This window comes from Periplaneta americana, chromosome 2 (genome assembly GCF_040183065.1).
Source record: "Periplaneta americana isolate PAMFEO1 chromosome 2, P.americana_PAMFEO1_priV1, whole genome shotgun sequence".
NCBI classification, from domain to species: Eukaryota; Metazoa; Arthropoda; class Insecta; order Blattodea; family Blattidae; genus Periplaneta; species Periplaneta americana.
The window spans coordinates 216582315-216606797 of NC_091118.1; the positions used below are offsets into that span (position 1 = coordinate 216582315).

Here is a 24483-nt window from a genome sequence, read left to right on the forward strand (position 1 = left end):
GACATGGACAAACGACCAATGCGTTGCCTCTGGACCACATATTCAGGGTCAAATCTCTTGGATTGTTTCGGTCGATATACTTGCACTGGCCCTGTGCTGTGGTTCATAAACACTTTCTCATTCGAAACGATGATCTCTTGCCATGGATAGTTGTAATGCATTTGGCAAAATGCAACACGATCAATTCGATGGTCTTCAGTCAGAACTTTACCGCCACTCTTCTCGGCACAATATTGGCACCATTGAGCCTTTTAGAAGCCGTTCTGTTGGAAGCAGGAAATCCCGTGTCGGCAACAAGCATTTTAGAAGTGTGAAATGGAAAGTGCCTCGAACGTTCTATTAACATAAGATCTTGTTGTGGTGTTGATGCCTTGGGTCTTCCGCTAAAAGGTTTACGAGTTACGTATCTTTGCTCTTGATACTGCACTCACCATCTGGACGCTATTCTAGTCGCAACTCCATAGCGTTCTCCAGCTTGCGCCGCACTAAATCCGCCTTCCTCGATCAGTGCAATTACTTTGGCTTTGACGTCCATAGCTATCGAACTGAAAAACTAATGATGATTTTCGAAGTGGTTGTGGCTATTTATAGACAAAATCTGTTGGTAAAGATGGACAGGGTCACGTGTCTAGGACTCTAGAAAAAACACGAAGTAGGCTATACAGTGGTCATAAATCATAAACGTAGTATGCCTGTAGAGTGAAGACAGACGAACATAGGGGATGAAAATTACATTAACAACATTCTTCATATCCGCAATGGCAAAACCAATGGCAAAACAACTTTCTATATGTCGACTAAAACACAACAAACATTGCAATTATACAAATACAGTATATTATAGACTTTAAACAAAACCATTCCGAACGTCAGTCTCTCGAAGCGTAGCAGCTATGAGGGGAAGTCAATAGTGTCCCTATTAGACATTCTGAACAGAAAGAGTCCGAAAGCCTCTCCTTCCTAGCCCAGGAACTTCGAAGGGAGGTAAACACTATCCCTCTTAGACACTCTGTACTGTGATAATCACAACAAAACCGGCATAAGTAACATTATGAGTTTTGCTGCTCATCGGCCAGATTTTTCTTCCGTGACTGTACAATTCCTGTGAGTACGTCTTTAGTAGAAAGGTCGTTTTCAATGCTGAAGAGAATCAAAAGCTACTCTCGAAATTCTACTGGAGAAGAGAGACTATCTCATGTTGGAATTATTCCAATTGAAGCATGCCTACTAGGAGAACTCAGGAAGAAAAAAAGAGTTCTTTGATGAGGTGGTTACCAAATTTGCTTCCCAGGAGAGAAGGATTGAATTTCAGTTCCGTTGATCTTACTGTGAGAAGTGCCAAGGGTGAGTTTAAAGCCAGAAGCTTGTTATTTTATATCAAATGTTGTATAATGGTAGCTTTAAGAAATTTAAATTGATATTAGGTCTACTTATTTTAATATATGTTCTTTTAAATTATTATCAGTTGTGATTTTATCAAGGCAAGCCCCTTGATTTACTATTATTTATCTAACAATTATAATATTCAGTGCTTCGGCTGTCTGAATGGTCACCGCACGCCACTGTCCAAGTGTACAGTTTCATCACTTGGACAAAGACAAGCCCCTCCAACATACTTACAAATTGATCTAAGGGAGCATGCAAGGATTCCAACTCTGTGAATAGATTTGTGTGTTAAGAAACTTCCCAAACTATGATAAATATCTGGATCTAAAAAAAGAGCTAGACAGCAAGGAAGTAATATAATGAAACAAAACACATTAAAGAGATCTGGCAAGTTGTTTGACATATGCAATGAAAGAGATTGGAAATAAGGAGGGCCAGATGTTTCTTAAAAAGCAAAGAGAAAAGTATTTTGAAGTAGCATGGAAGGTAGCGATCTCAAACAGCTGCAAAAGAAACCAAGAATGAATGAAGAGAGCTCGGTACGAAGAAGTGAAATCTGTGTGTGTCTAATGCCTACCCACTTCACTTGCGTGATTTTGGATACCGCGGATAGATGACAGGACTGTGATCCATTTTCAAGTTGCACACCACTTCGACAGACCACAATATGCATAATGTGTATCTGTTAAGAGTTACGTCGTGTATTAGAGTGAGTATATGTGTAAGTGTAGTGTAGGAAATGATGAGGACGATGACAAAGGTGAGGAAGAAAGAAAGGGGGAAACCCGGTGCTGACACGTAGCCTACTCCTGTTGATAGCACCCAGGGGACCACCAGTCTTAATGTCCCCATCCGATGGGTGAATCTCTATCAACAGTGACATATGCCTTCTTTTCATATGCACGTGGAGAGATTTGGGATTTAATTCAGGCATACTGCTGCACAATTTATTGAGTAAAAGTTGTGCACCACCATCTCTCCTAGTCCCGAGGTAGAAATCTTACATGAAAATTTCTGAACCTGCTGAGAATCGAACCTGAGCCGGCTAGTTTGAAGGCAGTCGCATTACCACAGCACTAACTTGGTGGACATGAAGAAGTGAATTTATATCCATGAAAGGAAGAGCAACCGACCCTCTTCATCATGTTAATCACCTAGTACATCTGATAGCAAGAATGCATATCGACTGTCTGAACCATTATCTTGATTTTCAACATTATTACTTGCTTCAAAGGTTCCCTCCTCACACCTAGCGTCCCTAACAACATATTCCAGTCACCTAAAGTAGTCAGTGCCTTGGATAGAGTCAGTCTTCCAGATTGTGCAACAGTATTTGTAGCTGGAGCCATTGCTGAGACACTAGATAACATTAGAGAGTGGAACAAAGCATCTATTGGTATCAAATACTCTCTAACATTAATACTGGACAGTTCACGATAAGAGAGGCGAATGACTCATCAGTGCTATCTAGCAGCAGGGAATGTTGACAGTGAGGATAACGTGGCACATAGCGCGGTAAACTGCATCTAACAAGAGTTTTGTACTTCAACACGTGGTGTAAGTCGTAAGGATTATTCTCATGGCTGTTCCACAACATGTCAGGGAAAGTGGAATTGTTTGTTCTGTGTTCTTCTGTAAAAACTACGCTTGGCAAAAAGATGCTAGATCGTTCTTCAGATTTCCGAAGTGAGTAGGTGAGTGAGTAGTCATGTAAATACAAGTAGTCTATTACTTTTCTGCCACAGGATGATGATGATTATTACAGTAGAGTCAGTAGATAACTTGTTCTGTGACCTTATCATGTGTTGTGGCTCTCACCAATGGGTATGGAGAAGGAAGATAATTAGTCTGAGATGAACTTTCGTGTCAGTAGATTCGTACAATTTTAATCATGAAACAAACTCTCTTTCTGTTAGCTCATTCTTTTCCCACTTGCACGATTCATATGACAGGTCTCGTGTCCTCACCATCATCATCATCATCATCATCATCATCATCATCATATTATTATTATTATTATTACTGTTATTTGTTTTTGTCTTATAGATGTGCCATATGGGTAAATAAATGTAAAAGACAAGACCTAGACGAAACATTTAAAACTAGAGGAACAGAGTATCTGTACACAAATCACAGAATATGTTCAGATCACTTTAGATTATCGGACTTCAATAACCCTAATTTGAAAAGTCAGGAGTAAGTAAAAATAAGGTGTAATTGGAAAAGTACCGAAGTTTCAAATGAGTCATAGACCTGTTAATTTTTAATATATTTTTTTAATAACAGACTGAAGAGAACAGCTATTCCTTCACTGAATTTAACAGCGCCTTCTTCCGAAAATATGGGTCAAAGTACAATGAAAGAACCGCGAAGGTCCCCAAAGAAACGCATTAGACCTTCCATCGAGGAGGCGACAGGTTCTCCGATTCCAGACAGAAACGACGATAGTCCTCTACCAGGTACCTCATAATCAGATAGTACATTAGCAATAACATGTTCTCTGTGCTAAGTGAATCAGTTATTAAACTGCATAAAACTACTTTACTTCCATCATACCAAACACAATTTCTTTATAGTTTCTCCATACAAAATACTGAAAGTCATGACTTTTTCAAACTAAATAGACGCATATTGTGATACGCAACATAAAAATACGAATTATTGATTTTGTGAAGAAAGTGTGTGAACTCATGTTTTCTCATAAAAACTGATTCAGTTAGTTATTCAGAAAATATTACTTACCTAGCCCTAGACTTTCAAGACGTTATTAATATTTCACTAAATTAAGTCCCTGTTTATTTTTTAAGATGCAAGAAATCCTAAAAGGTCAAAGATGGCTCAAGATCTTCAGATAAAGACACTTTCTAAGAAATTGATTCCAGCTCAAAAGTTGGTATCTAAACACAAAAAAATTATTTCATCTCTTCGGGCGGAAGTGAGAGCTCTGAAGACAACCAGTTCAAATACTGATTTAATCAAAATTGTTTCTAATGATGAATTCATTATGTCGCAAGTGCGTTTAAAAAGAAAGAAAAAAATGGGAAGGCGGTATTCCAGTTACGATAAAAGTTTTGCATTGCACTCCATTATTGCTCACCTCAGGGCTACAGATTTTTAAGGAGAAAATTGTGTTTGCCAACAGTCAGATCTCTCCGAAATTGGCTTCATGGATTTGGTATAGGCCCCGGTATAAATCCCACCATTTTACAATTATTAAAAGTAAAGTCTGGAATGCTGCCACTAAATGAAAAGGTAGTAACAATTATTGTAGATGAAATGTATTTGAAGGAAAATATAACGTACAATGCTAAAGTGGACATTTTTTAGGGATTCATTGAATTGGGTATACACAGCCCTAACCAACAATCTCAAACTAATGTAAAAGATTCAGAGGTACCACTTGCAAACCAAGCAATGGTTTTTATGATTCGAGGAATGTGTAAAAATTTTAAGCAAACCATTGGTTATTTTCTATCGAAAGATGCCATGCCTGCAGAGATTTTAAAATCACATCTGCTTGATGTAATAAATAAAATAAAAGATACGGGATTTATCCCTAAAGTGATTGTTTCAGACCAAGGATCGAACAACACTAAATCGAGAAGACTGCTTGGATGTAATGAAGTACAGCCTTATTTTGAACACGATGGTGAAAAAATTTATTTGTTTCATGATACACCACATTTGATTAAGAGCGTAAGGAATAATTTAAAACATTATAATTTTAAGCTATTTGATAAATTAATTAAGTGGGAATACCTAGAAAAACTTTATTTTATAGATAAAGATATGAATCCCCGACTTTGTCCTAAAGTAAAACTTAATCACTTGAATCTACCACCATTCACACCGATGCGAGTGTGCCTTGCTACACAGTTATTAAGTCATTCTGTAGGAAAAGCTATGGCATCACTCATAAAATTCAGTTACCAGAGGAGGCTCAACCTACTGCAGACTTCATCCTGTTTATGGATAAAGCTTTTGATTGTTTTAACTCTTCTAGTTTCCAAACTAGTAAAGCCTTAAATAGGCCACTAAGTGAAAATTCCACACACTGGAATTTTTTTAATGAAATAGAAAAAAACATTTGGAAATATTCAGGTAATAAACAATAGGAAAATGAACCCAAGATGTATAAATGGCTGGCTAGAAAATTTACAATCTTTAAAACTGCTATGGAAAGAATTGCATTATAATTATGGATTTAAATTTTTAATAACAAGAAGATTAACACAAGGCTGCATAGAAAATCTCTCTTCTATTATTCGATCTAAAGGTGGAAACAACGTAACTCCAGACTAATCGAAGTTTAGAGCTACAATTCGGGCAACCATGACGAAACAATTCCTAAGTCCTCCTGAAACAAGCAACTGTGAAGCTGACGTTTCTTCTTTCTTACTCAAGAAAGAAGATATCGAGGCAGCTAAATTGAATTTTTGCAGTCCAGGCATTACAGATGTCTCTGATTTGGATGTAACTGTTGATGACAAAAATGTACAGCATACAAATGAAGAAACCGTGTTGCAAGAAAATGCAAGGGCTTATGTTGCAGGTTGGGTGTGTAGCAGAATAAATCACGAAATTTGTCGAAGAAATTTATCTTGTAAAGAAAACCCCAACAATGACGTAACAACGCACATCGCAAATAAAATACTGTAAAGATTCAAAAATTGTTTTTCCTAATGATATTTCTCTAATGCTCAGCCAATTGTGTTCTGATGTTTTTAAAGAAATTGATCATGTTATTTATAAAACTAGAATTGGTGTAAAAAAAGAACTAGTTAAAATGGTAGTGCTCCCTGTTAACATGTCCATTTGCAGTGACTGTGCCAATGTCTTCATTGATAAATATTTCAATGTGTTAATAAATTGTTACAGCAAAAATAAAATGGACAACCATACAGCTAAAAAACAAAACAAGCGATGTATGAAAGCTGCTAAAGTCATGCACAACTAAATTTCATCAAATTTGAAAATATGAGAATTTATCAATTCATTTCTATTCTAATAACTTTGTAATTTGTTATTAATTAAAAATGTTATGAACAACGTGACTCTAAAGTATACTATTTATTGCTTTGCAGCTTCTTATTGAAATCAAATGCACACCTCTCCTCTTTTCCTCACGTAATCCAGCACGGCGCACAGAGTGTGTGAACGTTTCAAGCCACTAGATGGCAGCATTGTTACTTTTCGCCGCCGCTTGCAATGCTAAACAGGGAAGCTTTCCAGTATTAATGTTAGAGAGTATTTGTTGGTATTCAAAGTCCACAAGCTTCTTACTCTCCATAAGAAATATCCCAACCAAACTGTAGATAAGAAAGAACAATTGTAGGCTATTATGGCATTTTGCCAACATCTTTGGTTTCTCTCTGAGCATCTAGTTGCTTTTTTGATGACCAAGTGACCACAGAGAAAAAGAAAAATCATCATCATCAACATCATCATCATTTACTAAACAGGCTTTAGATAATGTGGTCGTTGTGGACTCAATTCGTTAAACCAGCAAAAAAGGAAAATATAGTAACAAACTTGCAGCCTCCACAGAAACCTGATACTCCTCAATGACTACAGACCATGGCTAAATTGGAAAACCTGAAATTGGAGAATCCTGTAACATTAAGAACCGGTTATTTATTTGAAGATTGAAATAGGAAGAGACAAATCTCAATCTTTCCTGCACAGACTTCCTACAGAGTGGTTTTCAAGGAACTTCGTGATTGCTCCTCTTAGACGAAAGTAGTAAATGACACGACAGAACGCACTATCAACCTGTTCCAAAAGTACAATGAGACATTGACGAAGATGAATAGAAACAGTTCCTTCTATAACTTTTATCCAAACACTGATAAGAGTTTTCTACTCCTTCAAAAGCTGCTCTGACTTTTTTCTTTCACTATGTTACACATTATAAACTTCTCACCTCTGGAGCAACTTGTAAATGGTAATATTTTAATGAAATTTTTTGTGCTTGTTTTACACATTAATGCATAATATTAGCCTTGTGGGAATTTGAATTTTTGAAAGTTCGGTTTTTTGCACCACACTACCATGTCAAGACACTGGAGGAATTTCTGTTAGCTACTAGCAAACACATGTAATTTTTAAGTGAAGAGTTGTCTTTTAGATCTCTTATGTCAGATTCTAGAATATTGACATAACTAAGTACTTGACTGAGGGTATTGAATGTATTTTGCATGTTTAATCTTACTGTTTCTATTTGGACTGTAAGAGATTCGGTATCATGTACGTATCTCTGGCAGACTTAGGCTCGATTGTATAAAACTCCCTGACTAAAGATCAACTTTGATCGTAGATCGAAAAGTGAACCGAGTTCAGACACTTCTTCTATTGTATAAAACTTTTCTGCGATCAAATTACCTTGGTTCAAATGCAATCTAAGTTCACGTGAAAAGGATTTGGCAACATCGCATAAACAGGTGAAATACGTGATGCGCGAACCATGTTATACAGGCTTGTTCAATGTTGCCAATCTAGCGACTTTAACTCTTTTTCAACAACAATTTCTTTTAACTTTTATATTGCTTAAATAGGGATTTAGTGACGTTTTTAGCACCCCACAGTGACAAAATTTGGTAATTTCCTAGAAGACGGGCAAAACCCAACATGGCTGACGAAAACTACCAAAAACGTTCTGCCAACTATGAAGTCAAATGTCACCAAACATCGCAAAATCAAAGATGAAAAATCAAATATATATATTCATATTTTTAAAGAAGAACAAGCCCTCCAAAAAAAATTAAAATATATTTAATTTTTCGCCTTTGATTTTTTTGGCGTTTGGTGGCATTCGAACTTCATAGTTGGTAGTACTTTTCTAGCAATTTTCGTCCGCACTTTACCCCCAAAAATCACTAAAACACAAAACAAAACATAATAATTTATCATCTTATCAAATAAAATTCAATTCTCATCGACGTCTTCATCGACAACCACTTCACTTCCAGTACAAATGACACAGGCTTTAAGGCAATCTAAACTTAAACCATGCAGGGAGCAAAGAACTAAACCAACACTTTGTCGTACAGTCAACTGTGCATAAATAAACCACGTGTTTACACTAAATGAAATTCTCTTCGAACACTTATTACACCTTAACATCTACAGAAAATTCAGTAAATAATTCCTTTAAACCACAGAAAAACAGTTTTCTTCTCAACATTGAACACAATCCTTCTTCACCAGCGAAAGAACTAAACCAAAATCGACACAAAATTTAATAGATAAATTTCAGAACACGGTTTCCTTTCTTTCCCTCTTACTTCAAAATTCCAACCTTGTGCACACAAAATAAATTATTGGCACTGAAAAGTGGCTTTTCGTAAGCATGGTGATGCGCATTCGACAAATGCAGACAAATCTACAATGTAACACCATTCACGTCAAACAACTAAGAACAACAGGACAACGTCATTATCCACGAAAAATTAATGAACATTCTAGAATAAATGATAACTATAATCAATCAAATCGAAAGAAAATCACAAAAATCATAAAATGAGAAACTTTCAACTTTAGTCATCAGACACAACATAACACCACTCACGTAAAACAACCAAGAACAACTGATAACGTCATCATCCATTCAAAATTAACGAAAATTCTAGAACAAATGACAACTATAACCAATAAAATTAAAAGAAAATCACGGCGACACCTAGTACAAAAACCTAGAACTAACATGTAAAAGTCACTAAAAGATCACTAACATTTAACTCTGAAATAAAGAAGTTGGTAATACTTACTATATTCAACCAAGTGCCCGTCTTCTATGAAATTACCCAAAATTTAATCTTTCTTTGTAGATAATGAGAAATCTAGCGACTTTACAACTACTTTTTGACGACTTTCCGTACACTCTGTTGGAGACACTGGTTTTTTGTGCTATGTAAATAATGGCGGACAATAAGAAGAAGGTTGACTGTTCTCCGAGTTGTTATCATGTTATGGTGTTTGATACTGCTAAACATAATAAAGCTTTATAAAACGACAATTTTCGTTTAGTAATACAGTTAATTGAAAATTTGTGAATGTACCTATCATATCCATTAATAATTAATGGTTTTATAAGCATAATATAATTATAGGTTATGTTATTTGATACTGCTGAACACGATAGAGCCTTATAAAATATAAGATTGTTTGTGTATTAAGGCAAGAAATTGAAAGAAATATATATAAATGTACCTAACATATCTATTAATATTAATAATAATGGACATTTTATTTGCACAATCTGTCACTCGTATATTTCAAACAGAAAAGAAATAACTGAACTTGGATCATCTAACTTAATCGGAGAAATTTCTTCAGTCAAAGTTGACTTTAGTTTGAGACAAATTAATCTCAGATTAGACTTTATACAACACAAAATTCCAAGTTCAGCTGAAACAAGGATCAATTTAACCTCTGATCTAAGATTAAATGGTTTATACAATTGGGCCTTAGTGTTCTCTCAGAAGATAAACTTTTCTTGGTAGGCGATCTATTGCAGACTCCATCCTGTTGTTCTCTCACCAGTGATAGCTTGGTTGAAACATGATGTGAACTGACATGAACTTTTGTACTGTCACCCCTTGACAATCTTTCTGATGATAAACATTTCTTGCCTGGAAAGATGAAGGACCCACCTCATGTAAAAGCCTCATACTCAGGATTGCCGAATTTGAGACAATCAAGGTGGAACGCACTTCTGACTGCGCACCTCTTAACTTTACAAACCACTCACTATTGCTCGTATAGTGTGGTCTCTCACCTCGCATGCATCGGATCTTAAAAAACAAGCCTTTTGAAGACTTGATTGCTGTGTGGATTTAGATTCAAACATGAGCACAGCTTAAATGTTATTGACTACTAACGACCCAGCAACCATAAAGCATTCTGAATCGTTAGAGACTGGAATTTTTTGTTGAGTTCAAAGTGCAAAATGTGGGATTTTCAAATGGGAAAATCGGTGCTTTCAATTGAATTTTTCAGTATTTTCACATTGTTCGTTTTCGAGCTTGGAAATTGGTATGTTCATTTTTATAAAGTCTTTACAACACTTTTTCCCAGATATTCGCAAGTTTTCTTTTTGTTTTGCACACTGCAAAAACAAGTGGCAATAGAAGTCAGCACAAGAGATTGTTCGTCTTCCTTGCGAAAATTAATTGCCGATGCATGTTTTACCAACTTCGAATCTTTCTCAACAGTATCTCTTCTTTCCCACGAGACCTCACAATTACAAAATTTACACATGACTGTACTTTTGTCTGTGCAATAAAACCTATGCCTCATATACTGGAAAGCTCTATTGGAGCTATTTTATTATTAAGCATTCTTGTAGCCTCACTTGCACGGGAACACAATAATGTTATTTCGCCTATGTGTGACACTATAAACAAATAAAACAAACACACTCAACACGCTCCAAAGTAATATGCATTCAGCAGGCTCACAACGCTCACAATACAATTCTCGCACATCGCTACATATATCAGATATGATGTCAGGAGTGTGTTTAGACCAGGTATTTGAATTAAAACCTTCTAGCTCGTTGACCGTTTACTAAAACAGATTCAGAATCGAATGTGCAATACTAGTGACCATAAATATCGACCTTATCTGTGCGACAGCTATCGATTATCGATTGCAGTAAAAAAAATTAAAAATTGAAAATTCGCGCACATAATTCGCTAATTGCTTAAAAAACCCCATTCCCAACTTGATACGGATTTCGCGATGTTTCACGAATTCAAATCAGGCATAAATGAATTGAAGAATGTATATTTACTGTAATTAGATGTTGAGAAATATTTTTTTTCCAAAATTCGAGAAATATTCCATTCCCTATGAATTGTCAATACTTTAAAAGAAGGAAATAATATATTTCATTCAAATGGAATAACAAATTGTAGGAGAGAGGAAAACGAAGTAGGGTAAATCTTGTTAATATTGTGATAAGAGTAATATCGTGATACTGTGTTTGATAGCTTCTTATCATGCTTTTACAGAGTGAGAGAAGGACCGATTTCATGCAGCAACTTGTCCACGAACTTGTCCTTAATACATTGTCACAAAAAACAGATTTTTGTCTCAATAAGTAAAATTGTAATAAATTCTCATACCAACTATCACGATATTACTCATATCACGATATTACCAACCTTTACCCTATCTTATTAATGTGCTTAATAATGTACACATTTTTGTAACTGTTAGTTGCCGCATGCTTTAAAATATATTTTTGAGAAATAAATTAAATAAAATTTTAATTCAACTTTTATAATAAGACAAGAACAAGCTGCCTTGTTTTGTGATTGTAATTTAGGTCTACCTTCGTTATTAGTGAGACATATGCAAGAGATTTTTTACATTGACTGAACATTTTTTTACTTTCATATATTGTCTCTTCTTTACAGTCGAAAGTAAAGCTTTTGCCCCCAAAATGTATTTAAGATTTTTATTGAGAACTGTCTAGACAGCGGTAATCTGTTTGGTTAAAGATTTTAGGCTAAATCATATACTAATTAATAGGCCTACAATATTTTAAAGGGAGGGGCTACTCATCAATTAGCACTGGTCAGCTTGATGAGTTAATGACTGAATTTGGTATAATTTTCCTCTATTCAATACCTAATTCCCTCTTTACCCTTTCCTATCCAGTCCTCTGACTGAACTCTTACTTTCTTCGACCCCAACGGTATTAGAGCATTCGAGGCCTTGGGGTTCATTTCCCTTTCCTTCCTCCTCTTTCTACTTTTCTGTTCCTAGTGCTGACCTGCTATGGCACTAAAATCGTCCTCCAGTGGCTTAAGGAGGGAAAGCTGGTGATCAATAAGATCTCCTAGCTAGGTCCAATGGACCCGTCGACCAACAGCAGGTGTGGCCTCCAGACATTCTGGGGGTTGTGTGTGAATGAAGTAGTCACCAAAACGTTAAAATATGGTGTTCACTTAAATCGGCTACAACTTGCCATTTAACTCCAATATGAAATGAGTACCATTAAGGTAAAATTATCCGGAGGTAAAATAGTCCCCCAATCGGATCTCTGGGGGGGGGGGGGACTACTTTAATCGTACAGAATCAACTAAATATCCTACAATGGAATGCTGGTGGTATAATATCAGCTAAGAAGACTGAACTAGCCAATATACTCTCAGAAAATCAGGAAATGGATTATGAACACCTAAAAATGTGTGCTTCACTGGCTGACCATGATAATATCTTTGAAAAATATTGGAGTGCAAGAGGTCAAATGACTTTACTGTCAAACGCCTGGCATTAGAAAACAACAACAACATAATGTATTTTGTAGTTGAAAATCTATTTATTTATTTAAATTATGTTTTTGAATAATGAATAGACATCGGATTTTTAGGCACTAAAAATTGCAGTTTTAGGCGCCTAAAATAAGCTCAAAATTTGTAAAATTAGGCTCTATTTTAATGAAAATAGGCATTTTAGGCACATCAACGTATCATACTTATTTCTTTCACTGAAATTTTTAGTTATACACTAAAATACGCACAAAAAAGTATGTTTAAACATTAAAAAAGAATACTATGTTATATTTATAAACAGAGCTGCACAAATTTAATATATTGAAACTAATGAAATAATGATTATTGATATCAAGATTACTCATTTTAAGTTATTGAAATTCAGTTCCATGCTCAGACTTTATTATAATTATCTGCACTGTACACCACCAGAATTTTTTCTAAATTCTCCACAATTTCAAGAATTGAAACAGAAAATCAATATCCCAAATTTAAAAGAAAACTTACAAATTAAACCAAACCCCTTAATTCTATTAAATATAGAATATAATCTAAATTTAACAGAAGAAATACTGAAATCAGAAGTAAACACTGAAATAATGGAACAATTGTCTTTAGAGACAATTAATATTAGGTACCCTCCACAAAACTGGCTTCATTTATACACCGACGGATCCTTGATCCCCAGAGAACAAGGTGCCAGTGCAGGTGTTACGTGCTGTCTCTTCTCACTTTATAGATCTCTTGGATATGGAACAACAAGTTTTGATGGAGAAATCATTGCAATAAGTGAAAGTCTCAGGAATCTTCTATGCCACATCAATAAATTTAAAAATGCAGTTATATTGTCAGACTCCAAAGCAGCTATTCTATCAATCGTCTCTAAACACACACCTTCATCTCAAACAGCAGAAATAACTAAAATGCTCTCCCAATTAATATCACTCAATAAAAGAATTGTATCCCAATGGATACCATCCCATTGTGGAATCCTGGGAAACGAGAATGCGGATGATTTAGCAAAGAAGAGCAGCACTGCTACTTACAGATCTGTTACTAAATCTACGTATTACTCTGTTAAAAGATTTATTAAATCTACATACTTAGACTTCAACAAACAAAATTTGATAACACAATCCCAAGGGAAAAAAATGGAACTCTCTGCATCAAAATCCACAGTTAATTCCCGATTTACCACGAAAATCGTCTGTAGCTGCATTTAGATTGGCAACAGGCCATGATTGTTTGGCCAAACACCTGCATAGAATTGGAATATATCAGTCCCCTAACTGCCCATTGTGCAACTCAAACCAAGAAATGGATTCGGAACACCTCAAAATCTGTGCTTCAGTGGCTGGCCATGATAATATCTTTGAAAAATATTGGAGTGGGAGAGGTCAAATGACTTTACTGTCAAACGCCTGGCATTAGAAAACAACAACAACATTATCTGGTATAGCAGAGGAGGCAAGATCTGCCCTGCGACCTTATCATGTGCAGTCACCAATGGGTATAAAGGGTCAAGACAGGTTTTAGTCTGAGATGAAATTCCATGTTGATAGATTTGTACAGTGGCGGCTGATTGGCTGAGGCAAGTGATGCTGGGCCTCAGTCACTTTGTTTTCTTAAACTCAAAATTTTAGTGGTTTTTAGTCGTATATATCATAGCTATTATATTAGTTCTTTCAATGAAGCATATAGAGTTGTAGAAGTAGAAAACCTTGTGATGTACATAGACCTGTCTTGCAGTAAAATTTGTTCCTGAAGCCAGGATCACTCATGCCGTGTCTGGCTTCTGCATTTCCCCGGGTTTTATGGTTGCACTGGGAAAGCTGAAACTGAGATACATTTCTTGTGGCCTCGTGGCCTACAGGTATTCCCCCACCCATCAGCCTTCACTTCTCCCATTCAGAACTCGGTTCTTGTCAATGCCTGTCTCAAGTGTCGGTTGGGATGAGAATAACAGTGGTGAATCGTCATATGGTCCACTGTGGTTATGTGTTTCGGGAAAATAGTAAATAGAAGTCTTATGGCCATGCCGTAATAGTTTTGAATTTTGTCTATAACTGAGTCAGTTAGCCTCCCCTTTCCTAATAAACCCTTACCATCCGATAATTTTTGTCCCTTCACACTGGTTTTCAGTCTCCTCAAAATGCCCATTCTCTTCTGTATGTGGCCTATGCACTCTAATTTTCTAATTTGTACGTCATTCCCATGTGGTTTCAATTCCTCAACAGCAATGAATGACTTAGAGTCCCATCTCCTAAATATTTCACATATCTCACATTATATGAACTGAGTGACCGATTGAAAATGTTCGTCACACCTGCAACCTCCACTCCACCACTTGACCCACTGTAATTACATTCACAATCGGTTTCATGTTTATTTGTTGTTCTACCTTCACACCTACAATGTTTTGATAATATAGCAACATCAATTACCTTGCCAGTGTCCACACTAGTTGCCGTCACAACGCCATTTAGTGAAATGTGACTCCTTTTCTGCCACGTCCCATCAAAGGCAGCTGATATGCCTCTGACATTATCATTTTCTGCAACTGCTTCTTCCACAGCAACCTTCATGTTATGTAATGCAACATTTTCAATCGCAGATCCAATTATTATGTTATATCTAGTAGACCTGGTTGGAGGAGGTGGCAAATTCAAAATGCCACATAAAGTCTCTCCACCTGTCTTACCTTTTCCTATAGCCCTAAGGCCATACATAGTCTAACATTTATTGTGTAGAGTTTACATGTTATTGGGTTTATCTTTGAAATATCAATAGATGAAGAGTTGTAAAAATTTACACCATACGCACAGTATTTACATTTTAAAATTAATTCTGCAGCAAGACCAATGTGCTTTTTTACCTCAAGAGATATCCCACCTTTGCCACAGCCTTTACAGAATACATTATTTTGCAGTACACTAGATAATATGCCAACATCTATAACCCCATTGGTATCACTAACACTGTGTTCTTGTTTGAGGGTTTCATATCTGATTTTAGAATCTTCAAGTTTCTTTCCTGATGCACAGCCACTATTTACAGATTCACACTGACCACGTGTGCTAGAGGGTTGTAGGTTAGAATTCACCTTACTAACAGAGTTCTTACGTTTACCAACATTTCTTCTCTTCTTAAATACTTTCAAGCTACTTTTGTAACCCATATTGTAAGAAAATATCACAAAATGCACCTCTATAATGCAACTGAACTGTATCGTAACACAATTAATAATAGAACTCCGTACAGCACGTGTATAACATCACAACACTGTAAACAAATCCGTTGCTACGAAACAAAGCACAGACGGTAAACCAGGTGTACCAATACACATAAATTCCCTACAATGAAAAAATTTCGCACATAAGGCGCAAAATTTGAAACTAACATAGTAGTATCACAGTCTAGTATATACAGTCGCGAAGCTCAATACGTAGTAAATATGCAAACATTAGATAGTTGCTCACCACTAGGATCGCTAATATCGCCTCATTACAGGCAATACAAAATAGTACAGTCACAGTCTATTGTTTCTAGTACCCTCAAAACTCAAGCTTCGTGACTGTATATAGTAGACTGTGGTAGTGTGCTAGATGAACAGGAGACAAGCCCATAGGCGGAGTAATGGGGGCCACTGCCCGCCCCCCCCCAACTTGTCTGATCTCTATTTTTTTTTTTTCTATTATTCTATTGAATTCAAAAGATCTTTTTTTTTTTTGTTTTTGTGCTTAAATTGATGAATTAATGTCTTCTGATCATGTGCCTGGACTATAATACTGTATTTATTTTAAATTTCTGAATGTATAAGAATTCCTATACTACCTCATTTGAGGAATGGAAGCACTGTAATGTTTCTTTCGTAACAGCCTGTACTATTGTCTTTGAAGTCTGCAGTTGTTGAGGCCACCACTTCGAAATGTATGAATAACATACTGCACGACAATGCAGGAAAAAGAAAAGTGATCCCAGTATAATGTGTAAACTTAAAAAATGAGATTAAATAAAATAATTATTAGAAATTACATTTCATATATCTTCGGAAGGTAAGCTTCATATAAAAATATTTCTGTTAGCACTGTTACGTAGTTTTATTGATGTATGCATGTGTTTCTGCACGAGAGAGAAAAAGAGGGAGATTGTTTTAAGTTATGCCCTATTATAATTTGTAGCAGACCTACAGTTCAAGCCCTATACAACTCGGTTTGAAACATCGCCGATATGGATGTAACACTGTAAAAAACATGCCCCTCCCCCCGAAAATACCTTTATTAACTGATCATATTCCAATATACTGTACCACGGTCAAGCTATAACGGAGGAGGAGGTAATTAATTATGTCTTCCTTTGCCTCCCCAAGGAAATGGTTCTCTCTCCGCCTATGGACACGCCCACTTAAATGTCACTGTTCATTTAAACCGAAAAAAAAAAACATACTTAGGAATAAGATACAAACTTAAATCATGGCTCATCTGAAAGATAAATGAAAAATGAAAAATTCAAGATTTTTTGGCTTACCAGGTCCCCTTAAATTTCAGTGTTTTTTAAAATGAACTAATCGCTGTTAGTCTTTTTTTTTTTTTTTCCAGTTCACTTTATGTTAAATGAAAGTCCTCTGAAAATGCTATAGACGGAGCCAATAAACCAATTTTTCGTAAAATTGCAATGAGTCCCATCTGCATGTATGCCCTTCTTATAATAAACATTGTAACCTGGACTGTTAAAATGTGACGTCTGCTTGAAAATTTTAACATCAACTACAATTTTTGAGTTCACTGGGTCCTTTCCTTTAAAAGCCATTATTTTCGTTTTCGTCAGTGCTGTATTAAATATAATAAATTACTATAATATTAAATACAAATACACAAAATCTGGAACTTAATTTTAGAAAACTATAGGCTGAGCCAACTTCAGCTAAAAGGACCATTTGCAGTGTGTAAACCAAATACTTGTAAAATTGTAGAATAGACTCCTCATCTAACTACTCTGAATTATCTTGAAGACAAGATCTAAGATAGAGCAACTCTAAGAATTCATCAGTGCTATAGAGACAGTGATATAATAGCAAACTGATTTGTATAGACCTATTTATTTATTCTCATAATACTTTATTCGTCTTTTCGTTTGACAACTCAAGTTATCAATTCTCTTATTTCTGTAACCATACACTTCTTGTCCAGTCGTTGGCTACTGCAGAATTAAGGCTGAAATATTCCCAGCCACTTTTGATAGTACCTCTGATTGAGGTTCTGGCTGATATGTACATCTACTATCAGACAGTACATCTCACTTGACAATACGTGCCAGAGGAAGAACAATTGTTTGTATCATATAATTCTGAAGTCTGATTAATGTAATATGTAGCTAGTCGGCAATGTATGCAATGGAGGGGAAAAGAAATTGGTCACCTACCCAATTATCTTCCGGCTTAGTTGTTTCATGAGTGATGACTTATTGGTGTCACTTATGAGATTCAGACCTGTCTTCGGACAGCTGACAAAGCAATAACTTTTGATAGGCTCAAAAACTTTTATCTCACATAAAGTCTGTCAGGAATGGTGGAGAAGCTCATTTTTTTTACTGATTGCTATAGACTTATTCCACGTTAAGAAAAACGCATTGAGCATATAGGGCTGTTCGATCAAATGATCAGTTGGCACAGAAACGCCTGCCTGCCACAGCTTCCACAATGTGCTCTGCAAGGTCCATGAAACCAATGACTTTTTCTTAATGTGGAATGATTTATAGTAAAGCATGCGGGAATCTCAGCCCTTTCGTTCTCGTTTTCTAAAAAAGTCTCCTCCAAGTAGCCAATTTGGATGTTCTTTTCTTTAACATTTTATCGGGCTCTAGCATCCATATGCTCGAGGGTAAAGGGTGTCCTTTGGACTGCAGTTAGAATTTGGTGACCTCTCTGCTCTACTTACATCAGCTTTCTTCCCGCTGCACATTCGGCAGAGTTATGGTGGTGAGAATCTTCACAGATGGATAGATTATAACCTTGGACTTGTTTCGAAAATAAACTTCTATTTGGGATTCCGATTTTGCTGCTCCTGCGTCCGATGTGAGTCACGGGTGAATGCAACACCGCGCCCCATTCCTCTATTGCGTCATTAGGCCTATATACCTACGTCGTCCATTTTCCTACAACTCCAACCACATAATCCCTCATACATGCACTTCTTCCCTGAAGAAGATGGCAGAGCTAGCCGTCGAAAGATTGGAATCTAATCTCCAACTCACCTGGCTGAGAACACAAGAAGAGTTATTCTATATCAAATGCCGGGAAAGCCTCAAGTCATACTAATTTATTTGTTGGTTCACTACCCAGTATCTTATTCACTTACTCAAGTGCTCACTAGTACACTTTCTCGTCAATGTTTTTCCTGTACCATCTGATAATTTCGAAATGTGTTGCAGGGAAGCGTGTGTGTGTGTGTGTGTGTGGGTCAGACATTTGGCTGCAGAACATGTGGTTGATCCTTAGTGTCCTGCTGCAGAACTTCACCTTCAAGCCGGCACCAAACCAGAAGCTTCCAGACCTCATCAAAGTGCATGGTTTCCACCAGACATCACCAGATTTCTGGTTCTGTCCAGTGCCACGGGTGTGAACCTTTGCACAAGTGATTCTCAAACGACAACCTGTAGGCAATCCTCTCAGAGCTTTTCACTTAGGACACATGGATATGAAATTTAGCAGAGGAATCCTCGTCATTACTGATTACTTTCCAAATTAATGTGAAGTTTAGCTGGGTGCGAAATCACGAACTTTGAATATTTGATTTACATTTGTTGGAATAGAAGCAGTCCTGCAGAACAGAAGGATAACTTCCATGGGTTGGAGTTTGAGAAACTGTTCACTGCGGGAAAGCCACGTTACACCTGTGTTTAAACATAGCTACAAGCTTCAAACACAGATAGCTGGAAAAATAATAAGAATGTGTTTTATGCTGTTTATATGAAGAGGCTAGCAGTAACTAGAGAGTATTGCTATTTATTGAAGGTAAATGTTCTGTGAAGTTCTAATTGGATACAGATAAACAGATTGTTTCATAATTAAGACTAACAATTTTGGGATATAATACAGAGTAGTGCCTTACAAGAGGTGTCGGTATGCAACTGAGTAAATACAGGGAGGCTGATGCTGACGACTTCAAGAGAAACAATTATCATTTCGAAAGATTAACATTTCTCAGAAATAATTATTTTTTAGACATTCGTTTCATGGTGATGACTTTTCGATTCTCATTTTAGCATCAAAAATTCATTGAATTCTGCATCCATATATTAGCGTGCTTAAAAAGTAAATTTCCATGCCTGAAGTACTTTTAAGCACACTAATTAGAAATACTGAAAACATAAATTCCAATTATTTATTTATTATAAATATTCTCAACACAATTATTTAAAATTGAAATTACATTTGGAGATTTGATATATAAATTATTCACTTCCGAATCACTCACTTTTCTAATTACATTTATCACTTTCATTGTAATAATTGTATATTCCAAATTACATAACAAGTAGAAAACAACTTCATAACAACCAGCAAAACAATCACTACATATCCAAAGGCCATGAAATCTATCTCTTTTTATATGAATATAATACACTTTCGTCTTCAACATCATAAGTTCGCCATTGCGTGATAACGAATCAACAATTTCATTCTCTTTAAAATATAAATACATTTAGGATTCTCGAGTGACTGTTCAAAATATTTTGCACGAAATACATGCGAAACCAGTGTTTTAAGCACTTGCCGTGTTGGACAATCTTCACTTGCCATGCTTAAAATGCTATTATTTCGCAACTTGTTGCATAAATAGCAATTATAATTATGATTATTTTTATCCCTTTATCTTTTAAACACATTTACAAACACCCATTTTGTAAACATGTCCACATTATTATTTTCAGTTGCAACAAATAATTTTGCATAATGTTTTTATTACATTTATGGTTCAAGAGTATTTTAATACTTTAATTAATAATAAATCAGTTTAAGTAATGTATATTTTGCAAGACGCATGCTTCACCCTAAGCCTGAACACTGCGGGGACAGCGTGACTGTTATCAGGGAAGACTATACAGGTTCTAACAAACTTAATTACCATTCAGCTCATGCAATCTGTGATTTTTTTTCGAAACTAATTTTGAAGCCATTGATGTTACTGACGTAACACTCTTTAATTATCAACTTCAAATATCAAGGTTTAGGACAACATACTGCCAAAATCTTCTGCTGAAAAGGTAGAAAATACAGGGAGAAGCTAAGTGACAAAAAAATTAAGAAATCAAGAAAAGAATGCACAGCAGAAACCACTTTAAGAAAGAAATGGTCTAGAGTGCCGAAGAAAAAATAAACTGAAAATAATAGTAAATTACGAATGAGAAAGTACAGAGAGAAATTAAAGGCTGAAGCAATGTTAAGAGATGTTGGATATGATTCAGTCATTGGGGAAGACAATACATCGAGCACAAAGGTCATTACCAACATCTCCAAGAAAGAAACGTGCTGTTGTGAAGAAACTTGCTGAAAAGTTTGGAGTCATAGAAACTTGCGAAATTAAGCAGAAGGAAGGTGAAAACTCTCATGATTATTCAGCTGTTTCACAATTTTACGAAAGTGGTCTAGAGTCTACTGTATTTCCAGAGCACAAAGATTTTGTCACTTTCATCAATAAAGATCCAGAAAAAGAAAGAAAACAGAAGAGAGTGTTTATGATGACAGCAATGGAAGCATATAGTTTTTAAAAGTGAATATCCAATGTTCAATTAAAAAATCTAAGTTTGCTAGTTTACGACCAAAATACAGTATATACTTCCAGTTTCTGAAAAAGATAAAAATGTTTGCTGTTGTCAAATGTGGACCTTCTTACTGACGGATTATGCAAGTGCACTGGAATATCCTTTCTACTAATAAATTATTAGAAATGTCCACATGTGACTAGAATATCGCATGCTACTTGGAAAGCCAAATGTAGTAATACTGAACAGTTTATAACAAATCTATTCCCAGATAGTACAGGTGGACAGACACATAAAATGGAGGCAGTCACCTGTCCTCCTGAAACTGCAAGAAATATATTGATCAGATATCTTAAGGGTTTATGCAAACTATGTTTCTATGCAAAAACACAACTGCAAGAAATAAAATATCTGAAAGGAAATCTTACAACCTAACGTGCTGTAGGCTATTACAAAAAGATTTTGCAGAAAATGTTGGAATAAAACACAAGGATGAAATGTCCACACATTGAGTCAACAAGGGTATTATCACATTTTCAGCTGTTTTGAATACTTTAAACAGTACAAAATCATATGCATTGGTCACTGATGATGTGTAACATGTAAAAGGTGCAGCATTAACATTCAACAGAATCATATTGGAAGATGCCATGCACAGCGAAGAACAGAATATTTCCACATTCTGTTTGTCAAAAAAGTGTACAATATCGTCTTGGAAAACTCTACAATATCTACTAAGTCCAGGAGAATCGTCCATTTATATTCTAATACTTATTTTTACTGTTCTGATCGTAATTTAAATACGATAAATTTCTTCCATAAGTTAAACAGAGATAAATGTAATTTGCAGTGATTATGTCAGTAACAAGTGAATGTTACATCAGTAATATTATTTGAAATGTCTGTTTTGCATGTTATTTACATTTAACAAAAGTATTAATGATTATAAAAAAGGTAACCTACTGTATATCAGATTCATAAATTATACAGTATTCATATTGCCTTTTTACTATGTAACTTCACAGAAATTCATCATTAAACATTTATTATAAAATCTATGTCCATATCATGTTACGTCAATAATAATAATTCATTATGCGCTGTTTTAAAAGTCCTGATAGAAAACCCATCAAACAGAAGAGCATGAAGGGTTTTTTAAACTACAGGGGCAATGCCTGCATGAAATCAATGTGAACACGATTGTCCCTGGTTTAGATCCATGACTAAATATACTGAAAGAGATTTGTAGCTTGTAATTATTGTGATCATAGACACCTGCAAAATTAAGGGTCATAAAAACTTTTCTAAAAACGTATGCTACATGGTTGTGAAACTTGGACTCTCACTGTGAGAGAGGAAAAGAGGTTAAGGTTGTTTGAGAATAATGTGCTTAGGAAAATATTTGGGGCTAAGAAGGATGAAGTCAGTGGCGTATACTGGTTAAAGGGTTTGGGCTACCGCTGACCCTATTATTACACAAAATATATCTAACAATTACTTTAATTTTAATTACTATGGTAAAACTAATAATACAAAATTATTACATTATGTTATATTATAAACTTTTTCTTTTGTAATTTCCTTGGGCTACCGCCGGTAGCCCCGGTAGCCCGCAAAATACGCCCCTGGATGAAGTTATAGGAGAATGCAGAAAATTACACAATGCAGAACTGCACACATTGTATTCTTCACCTGACATAATTAGGAACATTAAATCCAGACGTTTGAGATGGACAGGGCATGTAGCACATATGGGCGAATCCAGAAATGCATATAGAGTGTTAGTTGGGAGGCCGAAGGGAGAAAGACTTTTGGAGAGACCGAGACATAGGGGGAGGATAATATAAAGATGGATTTGAGGGAGGTGGGATATGATGGTAGAGACTGGATTAATCTTTCTCAGGATAGGGACTGATGACAGGCTTATGTAAATGTGGCAATGAACCTCTGGAATCCTTAAAAGCCAAAAGTAAGTAAGTAACAAAATAACAAATCTCTGTTACACAGAAAAGTTTCCTAATAGCCTAAGAATGTGTGTTTCAAATATCATGCATATAACATTAATAGTTCCGGAGATATAAAGTTATTAACTATTTTGTGTGAGAATAAAGCAAACAATTAAAGTTACCAGAAATTTCAAACAAAGTTTAGTGTAATTTAAAAACTATGTGCACCAGAGCTTTAAAAGTGACAGCTAAAAGGTTCATAAATGTGCATCACATTTTGTGTCATCAAACTTATTATTGTAATCTGTTTTTAAGTTGATTTTAGTTCCTTTCTTTGCTAACATATCTGCTTTCTCGTGACCATTCAGTCCACAGTGGGCCGGGATCCATTGGAAGACCACTTTTTTATTGTAAATGTGGGGAAGCAAGAAGGATGACGACTTCATTGTGAAATCCAGAGCAAAAAAAAAACACACACACGTACACACACACACACACACACACGAGAAATGAGGGGTAGTTTGATCGGTGTTCATTATAGATGCCTGTTGCTAGTAGCCAGAGTTGGGGTGTAGTCAATATATACTGCAGGGCTGTGTCTTCTGCAACTGGTACTGATGATTTTAATTTACTTCTTTTGTGGTTTATGGATGGAAGTATAGAAGAATGTGTTCCAGATCTTCATCATGATTATTACACCACAGACAAGTAGGATTATCAGAAATGTGAAATCGGTGTAGGTATAATTGAGTGACAATGTGATCTGTTCTGGCTCTTGTTAGGGCAAGTTTTTGTACATTTCCAGGTCATTTGGTTTCTTTTGTACAGACTGTAAAATTTTTCCTTTGTCAGAAGAGAGCCAATTGTTGCTCCATAGGTTTGTAAAATGAGACTTCACTGAAGCAAAAGCACGGATAGAGATACCACTTGAAGAGGTCTTGGTTGTAAATACGGTATGTTGCCTGTTTTGCAATATTACCAACTTTCTCATTTCCAGGTATACCACAATGACTAGGTATCCATTGAAATGTTATTTCCTTTTGGAGTTCTTTTAGTTTACTTAGTTGTTTCCGAAGTGGAATAATTCTATGTGCACATAGGTTTGG

General features: G+C 35.7%; 1 protein-coding gene and 1 long non-coding RNA gene across 6 annotated transcripts in view; one reads left to right on the plus strand and one right to left on the minus strand.

Annotated features, from left to right (window-relative positions):
* Positions 1–6369, plus strand: part of LOC138695127 (uncharacterized) — a 46229-nt gene extending 39860 nt beyond the window's left edge. Inside the window, exons 2-4 of one of the 2 annotated variants that reach the window (XR_011331071.1) lie at positions 3433–3582; positions 3673–3845; positions 4194–6369. This is a non-coding gene — a long non-coding RNA (uncharacterized lncRNA). Of the gene's footprint in view, positions 1–3432; positions 3583–3672; positions 4168–4193 lie in introns of those variants that run through there. The other variant, XR_011331070.1, reaches the window with a different exon arrangement.
* LOC138695124 (uncharacterized) overlaps positions 1–24483 on the minus strand; it is a 293372-nt gene that overhangs the window by 170034 nt on the left and 98855 nt on the right. The gene's annotated exons all lie outside the window — the stretch shown is intronic.